Source organism: Micropterus dolomieu, linkage group LG20 (assembly GCF_021292245.1).
Source record: "Micropterus dolomieu isolate WLL.071019.BEF.003 ecotype Adirondacks linkage group LG20, ASM2129224v1, whole genome shotgun sequence".
NCBI classification, from domain to species: Eukaryota; Metazoa; Chordata; class Actinopteri; order Centrarchiformes; family Centrarchidae; genus Micropterus; species Micropterus dolomieu.
This window is the reverse complement of record NC_060169.1, coordinates 30588516-30596223: the sequence shown is the minus strand read 5'-3', so window position 1 is coordinate 30596223 and position 7708 is coordinate 30588516. Positions and strand designations below refer to the sequence as shown.

General features: G+C 42.0%; 1 protein-coding gene across 1 annotated transcript in view; it reads left to right on the top strand.

Annotated features, from left to right (window-relative positions):
* The first annotated feature begins 831 nt into the window (after window positions 1–831).
* The window catches only part of LOC123959134 (tyrosine-protein kinase CSK), a 48144-nt gene continuing 41267 nt past the window's right edge, over window positions 832–7708 (top strand). Inside the window, exon 1 of the mRNA XM_046033029.1 lies at window positions 832–1120. The gene's annotated coding sequence lies outside the window, so the exon portion shown is untranslated. The remainder of the gene's footprint in view (window positions 1121–7708) is intronic.

The following is a 7708-nucleotide window of genomic DNA, read 5'->3' as shown; positions in this document are numbered from 1 at the left end:
CCAGGCTTTTAACCAGAACAAAGAAATATGACCACATTACTCCTATTTTAGCTTCATTACACTGGCTCCCAGTATGTTTTAGAATTGACTTCAAAATTTTATTGATCACTTTTAAAGCTCTTCATGGCCTCTCGCCTTGTTATATTTCTGACCTTTTAGTCCCATACGCACCAGCACGTACCTTGAGATCCTCGGGCAGGGGTCTGTTGTCTGTTCCAGAGTCTCGACTGAAAACTAAAGGGGACAGAGCGTTTGCTGTCAGGGCCCCGAGGCTCTGGAACAGCCTGCCCGAGGAAACCAGGTCGGCTGAGTCAGTGAACTCTTTTAAGTCCCTTCTTAAAACATACTTTTATAGGAGAGCTTTTCCCGATCTTATTTGACTTTATTTTATCCCTTTTATTTTATTGTATTTTACTAATTTTATATTAATTTTTCATGCTCTTATCTTGTTTTTGTTGTATTATTCTTTACACTTGTTAAAGCACTTTGTAACTTGTTTTTGAAAAGTGCTCTACAAATAAGGATTATTATTATTATATTATTATTTTTTAATTTTTATGGAATCTCTCACTCTTCATCAGTTATCGTCGGGGTCAGCAGGAGACGTCAATCAAAACACTTGTTTGGGGGCCCTTTTGAACAGAGTGCACTGAATTATCACTTGGACGATGTGGGCCGGTATGTTAGACATGTCCATCCTGTACTACCACGTACCATGCTTTTTACCCGGCCTGAAACGTTACAGGGAGGCAGACAGCTCTCGGAGTAACAAGTCTAACATCAGTTGACAGTCTCACCTGTTGGCCACACGGTCGCGCTCACACACCGCGTGCCCAGTGGCCGTGCTATTCCAATGCGCATGCGTGTTTCGCGCACTGAGCGGAGACCATTTCCTCCAGCAGCAGGCCTCGCAGAGCTTCTCCTCACACACACAAACATACACACACACAGCCTATATGCGGACCGAGTACGGACAGCCGTCAAAGGAAAGCCACGTTTGGGATTGTCTAATCTTAACACCGTTAAACCTGGATGTCCCCCGACCGCAGGAGTCATCCTGATGGGCCTTCATCGCTAATTTGCAGCAACATCTGGTCGACACCACAGTGGTATCTTTTGGGTGAGTTTCCCACATCACAGTCACTGTGTTGTCTCGTTGTGTTGCTGCTGCCGCTGCAACGTTTTAGCTCGGGAGGCTTCGGGATAGCGCGCGGAGGAATGTCATTGTTGGGTTGTTATATTCTGCAGTTGCCTTGGGTTTTACTTCACATTCACTAACAGCTTTAAAGGTCTGTGTTGTGACAGACTGGTTTCACTGCACAGAGCTGGCGTTAAACCTGCTTGAGTGCGTTAGCGTTAGCTGCTAACGTTAGTTAACGTACAATGTAACGTCACGAGATCCATTGTCGGACACTATTTATGCTAGGTCTCAATCAGATTTTCACCCCCTCCTTCCACATGTACATCCGTTACGTTTGACAGTAACGTTAGAGGGGCAAATACTTAAACACAAACAATACAAGGCAACGGCTAAACTATGTTCGTGTATGTTCCCTACATGTATGTTCTTGTTGAGGGCGATTTTTGCTGCTGTTCCCAAAACCTCCGAGTCACCCACCTTCCTCTACTGTTTTTCCATAGTCGGACGCCTTGGTCGCGGCTAAACCGTTGTGGTCTTGACCTTATGACTCTATTTTCTGTCTTCTGTCAGTATTTGTTGACACGGTGTGGTCCAGAACTGCAAGGAAGCCCGGAGGTAAAACTGGGAGTCTTTAAAGTATGGACCCATGCAGTATTGTGTTACAGGCGATGCGCCGTTTTGTATGTGTTAATGTCGTTAGACTGGCCGTAGACTCTACGGTAGAGGGACAGTATTGTTGAAATAATAACCACGTGGATATTAAAACTATAGTAATACCGTGGCCTGTCATCTTGGTATTGTTTTTGTATTTTGCAAGGAAATGAATATGTATAGTTAAAGCATGAGCCTGTCCGATAATGGACCTAGTAGTTTTAGCCACCTCCGCGGTGCTCTAAGTAGAACACAGGGCTGGAGCTGAGGGGCAGCCCCCTACAATGAAACAACACTGATCCGTATCTCTCCACTGATATTGTTTTAAGGTGTTTTTCCATTACTACATTGTTTAGCATGTGTCTTGGTTTTAGCATATCACTGTATAATTATGATGAATGAACAGTGCTACAACAGATTTGTCCTGTTGATGATGACCACAGATAATAAAAGAACATTTTTGTGATGATACTGCTTATCCCACAGGGTAATAGTTTTTCTCTTGCACCCCTCCACAGGTAGTTCAGAGGATAGGTTAGAGCACCATCCTGGAGCTGGTAGAGCGCAAGTGCCTTGCTCAAGGACACTTGACCATGAAGGCTTTGATTTAACTCGCAGGTTAAATATTATGACCTGCATTCAGAATAAATTGTGCTGCTGTTAAATGTTGTTGTTTCATGAATCAGACCAGCATGAAGCCTGCTGTCCCTGCAGCTTGGTCCTTGTTTGTTAGTTCCTCACTCAGTAATTGAAGGGAACTGTGTGACTGAAATGGTGAAATGTACCACATACCTTTGCAAGCTGTGGCATGACTGACAAAAATGATGTAAAGTAGCGTCAGTGGTGCATTGTTACTTTACATATTGTTCCCGTGTACTATAGGCCGTTCTGCTTTGTAACACGCCTTATCACTTACAATCTTTCTCTTGGGTTGTTTCATTTGATACATAATTACACCTGTCTTCCAACTGTAATGCTGGTTACAGCGAGTGCAGACTGCTGATGAAGCGGCGTGATGGCTGTGGGTTCTCTATTAGATTCATCTGTTACCAAGTTTGGTTCGCTTGAGGTGGGGGTGTGAGGGCTTGGCGTCTATTATCCCCAGAGGAATCTTGTGAACCAGACTGCAACATGTTAGGAATCCATATGCTGCGTCTGTCAGGGATAACCTGCTGCCGGTATGCTAGGGTGTCCAAGATGGTGCCTGGAGGCTGTGTGCTGAGATTAGTTGCTATTAGTGCCTTTTTCTTTTGGTGTAAGAATTGAAGTCAATTATGTGACAAAAGTTTGACGCACAAAATGTTTTATTTCAGCACTCTATGTAATGTACCAGCCCTCTAAACACAGCGTTATTCAGCTCTGGTCGACAGCTCAAGACTTACAGATTACATCTTCAAATACACTAAGGTCTTCCCTTCCCAATCTTCTCTTTGTCAATATCTCCCTCCCCATTTCACTGACTGACTGATGGCTAGATCAGAGAAGCCTAATCGAGGGTCAGCTTGACGTGGACTAGAGGTGACAGGACATGTCTGCAAGCCCAGCTACATGTCTTCTCTCTTCTTCTTAACGAAGAGTTATGAGGAGGAAAAAAAAAAAGAAACGTTGTCTGGTCGATCCTTAGAGCTGCGAGGAGCTGAGCTGTGTTACTGTCTTATGTTAAGCTCTGGGCTTGGCTTATGTGCTCAGCAGGGAAGTAATGGCTCCTCTGTCTGTACACTGACCATCTCATTGCACATTTGAAGCCTGTCCAAGGCCCTGCTGACCTCAACACAATGGCCGCGTTTAGTTCGTTTTTTCCCCTCCAGCCTCTTCTCCTCTCCTGTCTCTTTAATCAGCAAGTGCAATAACAGAGGAGGGATTTATCGTGGTGACTTTGGTGCAGAGCTTAACAGTATACTGACACTCACGAGCAACAGGACATCACAGATGGTACAAGATATATTCCACATAGTAGGCTGGATCACTCTGCAGAAATGCATTCAACACCATTCACTTCATGCCCGTCTGCTATAGTGTGTTAGTAGCTATAAAGTGAAGTGCACCGAGTTCACAAGTCTTTATACCCACACACCGTGCAAACTTTTTATTATTATTTTACCGTATTTGGTAAGGGATGTGCACATTCTGAGTTATGCAGTTTTATTGTAGGCATTGAAAGATGCAAAGTGGCGAGCAGTGCCACGGTCCACTTATTTGGGAAGAGTGATGGAAAGTGAAACTGTCTGCAGATCTGCACTGCACCTGCAGTGCTTCCTCTTTTTAAACTTTGTGAGAGACAGAATGGACAGAATAGGTGTATCATATAACAGTACTGTATTCAGTTTCATTGGCTGTCAGCTGATAAGCAACCACAGCATTTTTTGTGATTTGTGGATACTAGACATGATTTGATTAATGTTTGATTAATACATTATCAGAATAGTAGCAGATGTTTTCTTTGCCTCAATTCTCTTTTAGTCTCTTACAGCGTAATATGAGTATTGCCTTGTGAAGCATCATAAAGAAGTCAGTTATGATTATATTATTTCACAAAAACATTTGGTGCCTGATGGCTTTTCTCTTTAACTACCTTGATGAGAAACAGCAGCTATCCGCACCATAGCACTACATCAAGCTGTCATATTTAAAAATAATAATAGTAATGATAATAATGGACAAATGTCCTATATAAACTGGACTTTACAACTGTATAATAATTTGTCCAAAATATTTTTCCCACTGCCGTGTCACTCTTGTTATCTTCTCCGTTTGTGTAAACAGATCAACAATCCGTGTGTAATCTATAAATACAAAACACTTTTCACAAATTGAAAAAAAGATTTGTGAACTCTCAAAAATATTTTGTGATCATACCCTCCTCCGTAGTGATCATGTTGCCCAGTAGAATAGTGGCATTGTGGCCTCCATCTTGCGTGCAAACTCTCCATCTGGGCAGCGGCTGGTCAGTCAGGCAGCTCCTTGAAGGGAGGCTTCTACCGCCACGCCTGCTGGCTAGCTGCACAATGTAGGCAATGAGTAGAGCCGCAGGCCTGACACATGCCTAGTCTTTCACTACGCCCACGGCCTTCAGAGATTTCCCACTGGGAGTCGGAGGATAATGATAATTCATCTTTTTTGCATTACTATAATATGACATTTCAGACAATGTCATCATTGTTTATTTTTCCTCTTTGTGCTGTTCTTTGTTTTTGTGCTTGCTACATTTAAGCGGTAACAATACCATATAAGGAGCCTCAATATGTCAGATGACAACCCACTCCACCAGTTCCTATAACCTGCAGCTGAAACAGTTTATTATCCTCGTAATGATTTTCTACCTGAGGTGATAATTTAGAAATGGCACGGTGAAGAATTCCTCAGCTCCAAGACATAAATCAACCAAAACTACGACTAAGTCTCCAGTTTTGTTATGGCCCCTCTCATCCGTCACCAACCAACCCCACCTATACCTAGAGCTACCCCGTGGTGCAAACCAGCACGACGCAGTGGTTTATTTAAATGACAGATCAGCGGGAGGACGTCAGTCTGTGTTTTTTGGGTTGTGCAAGAGCTGATTTTAATTAATGAACAGAAGGAAAGATTTTAGCTGAGGGAAACCGTCTGACTCTTTTCCCTTGACTGAATCCATGCAGAAAAGCTGAATCTTTTAATTTGAGAGATGCACATATGATGTCGGTCTACTTAACTTGCATTCAGCCTACTTTTGACACTGTCAAATCATGACACTGTGGCACAGGTGAAATTTCTAGTGGTCACTATTCATAAAGATCTGAAACTGCGACTTTAGTTTTTTGTTTGTCTTTTTTTGGACTCTTTTTACACTAGTCTATAGTCAGTAAGATATTGTTTAAATGTAAGTTGCATCGTCTAAACCAGTGTCCAGCCCAGATTGAGATGTGGGTCACCAGTCAAGGTATGGTGATAGGTGTAGACCCATTCTAATTGACCACAGATAAAAAGATTTGTCATGTGTCGCTGTGTTGTTTGGAAAGGCATGTAATGGGATATAATAGGACAGCCAACTAATCGTGCAGCAATAGGGAATGTTTAATAGCTAGCTGCCATATTGTAGGTATGTGACAAGGGATTTAAACCACAGTATGTTTTGGAGGCGGCGGATTGTGCTCCTGTAAAAGAAACTCAGCAGCAGAATAAAGCTCAGCTGATGAGTAACTTCAGTCCGCTGCTTTGCATAAAATGTCAGTCTAACTTTAACAGGTGTTTGATCAGCTGTGCTGCTTCCGTTGTATTGCATCAATCACTCACTGTCATCTAGTGAGACGAGCTAGATAGCATCTCGTCTTTTGTGACCGATTTAAGTTACTCCTTGATAGTCTAATCCGTAGCCGTTGTCATTTTGCTGTGTGAAATAATGCTGATAACCAAGACTGTATTTTGTCATGCCTCGTGCATTTGAAAGTCATAGCAGAAAGCTTAAATTGAAACACTGTGTTATTAAAGGGGTAATGTGTCATTTTTGTAAATTGGTCCAGTATTGAGCGACCGTGCAATCTTTGTTTTAAAGGGTTAAAAACACCAAACTTGCACAATAACACAAACTAACCGATGTCAAGTAAGAGAGGTAAAATTACTGTTTTTGTTAATGATAAGAGTCTGGTGGCTTTGGTGGGTTCACTATATTGACTGTTTCTGGTTAAACAAAAAGAATCTTAATATCTAAAAAAAAAAACAATCTGAGCCTGTCGGTGTCAAAAACAAGCTCTTTAGTGGGCGTACTTTGGAGGGCCGGCCCGAGTGTCATTTTTTGAGCTTCGAAGCTTTGATAGTAATTAACAATGATTAATCGAGGTTTCGCCACCGCCGGCGTGTTCATTATGTTGTTAGTTTGTTGTAGCCTACAATTTAGGCTACTGATTCATTTTAAAATGTGGGCTATTTGACATTTTTTTTATCTGTAATGAAATTAAGCAGTTGTAAAATGAACACCATAACTGCCACACTACCATTATTGTCTTTCAGTTTAAAGTGCTCCCACACAGCTCAGGGCTTCATTTTGTTTTCACTTTGATGTAAACTGGAACGTTACATTCACTGCTGTGAGTGGGTGTCAGGCGTGCGGGGGAAAAAACCCTCAACATTCGAATCTGAAAATTAAAAAATGCATGTATACCCAGTGATCGAATATTTGAGTATTCGAATGTTCGGGTCCAGCCCTAGTACTTTGACGGCGCAATTGCCAGCAAGGATTACGTTGCATCCTGTCTCATTGCTGCAGACTGCAGTGCGCTTGCTCCATTCTGGACCAATTATGACATTTTGTCCCACGTATAGACAGTAAAACATGGGAAAATAGGGTCCAGATTAAAAAAAGACTGAAGTTACCCTCTAATTATTTTGGTGATATGAAGATACATGTACTATTCCTTGAGATGATTTAGATTTTGCAATGTGGTTTATAAGGAAGCAGCCCTTTTTAATATCTGAATATGTATGACATGAGTTCCCTCTCCAAGCAGCAAGTTGACTGTACCAAATACTTTTGCCAACATGCTATTTATATATGGGGCTTCTCCTGTGTCCTCCTCTGTCTCTCTGCACACAACACCACCAGTGTCCTGGTTCACTGAAGTCCTTCATATTTAGACCAATACGGGGAGGTAAAGAGGAAATAGTGTAGACAGTACAAAGTTGATGGCATTTTTTTCCATTTATAAAGATATTAAACTCTGCTGCCATTGTTGAAAATGTCCTAAAAGGAGTACAGGATGAATCACTCATGATGATGATGATAATGACAATGAATCCTGTCTCAGCAGGGAGGCTCCAGTGCTTCCTCTTTTATCCACCGTTCAGTGCACTCCAGAGTAGTTTTTGTGCAATTGAATCATCCGATGCGCTTCAAAGATAAACGCAGTAAATGCTGCTGCTTTAATGATATCACAGAGAGTGCTG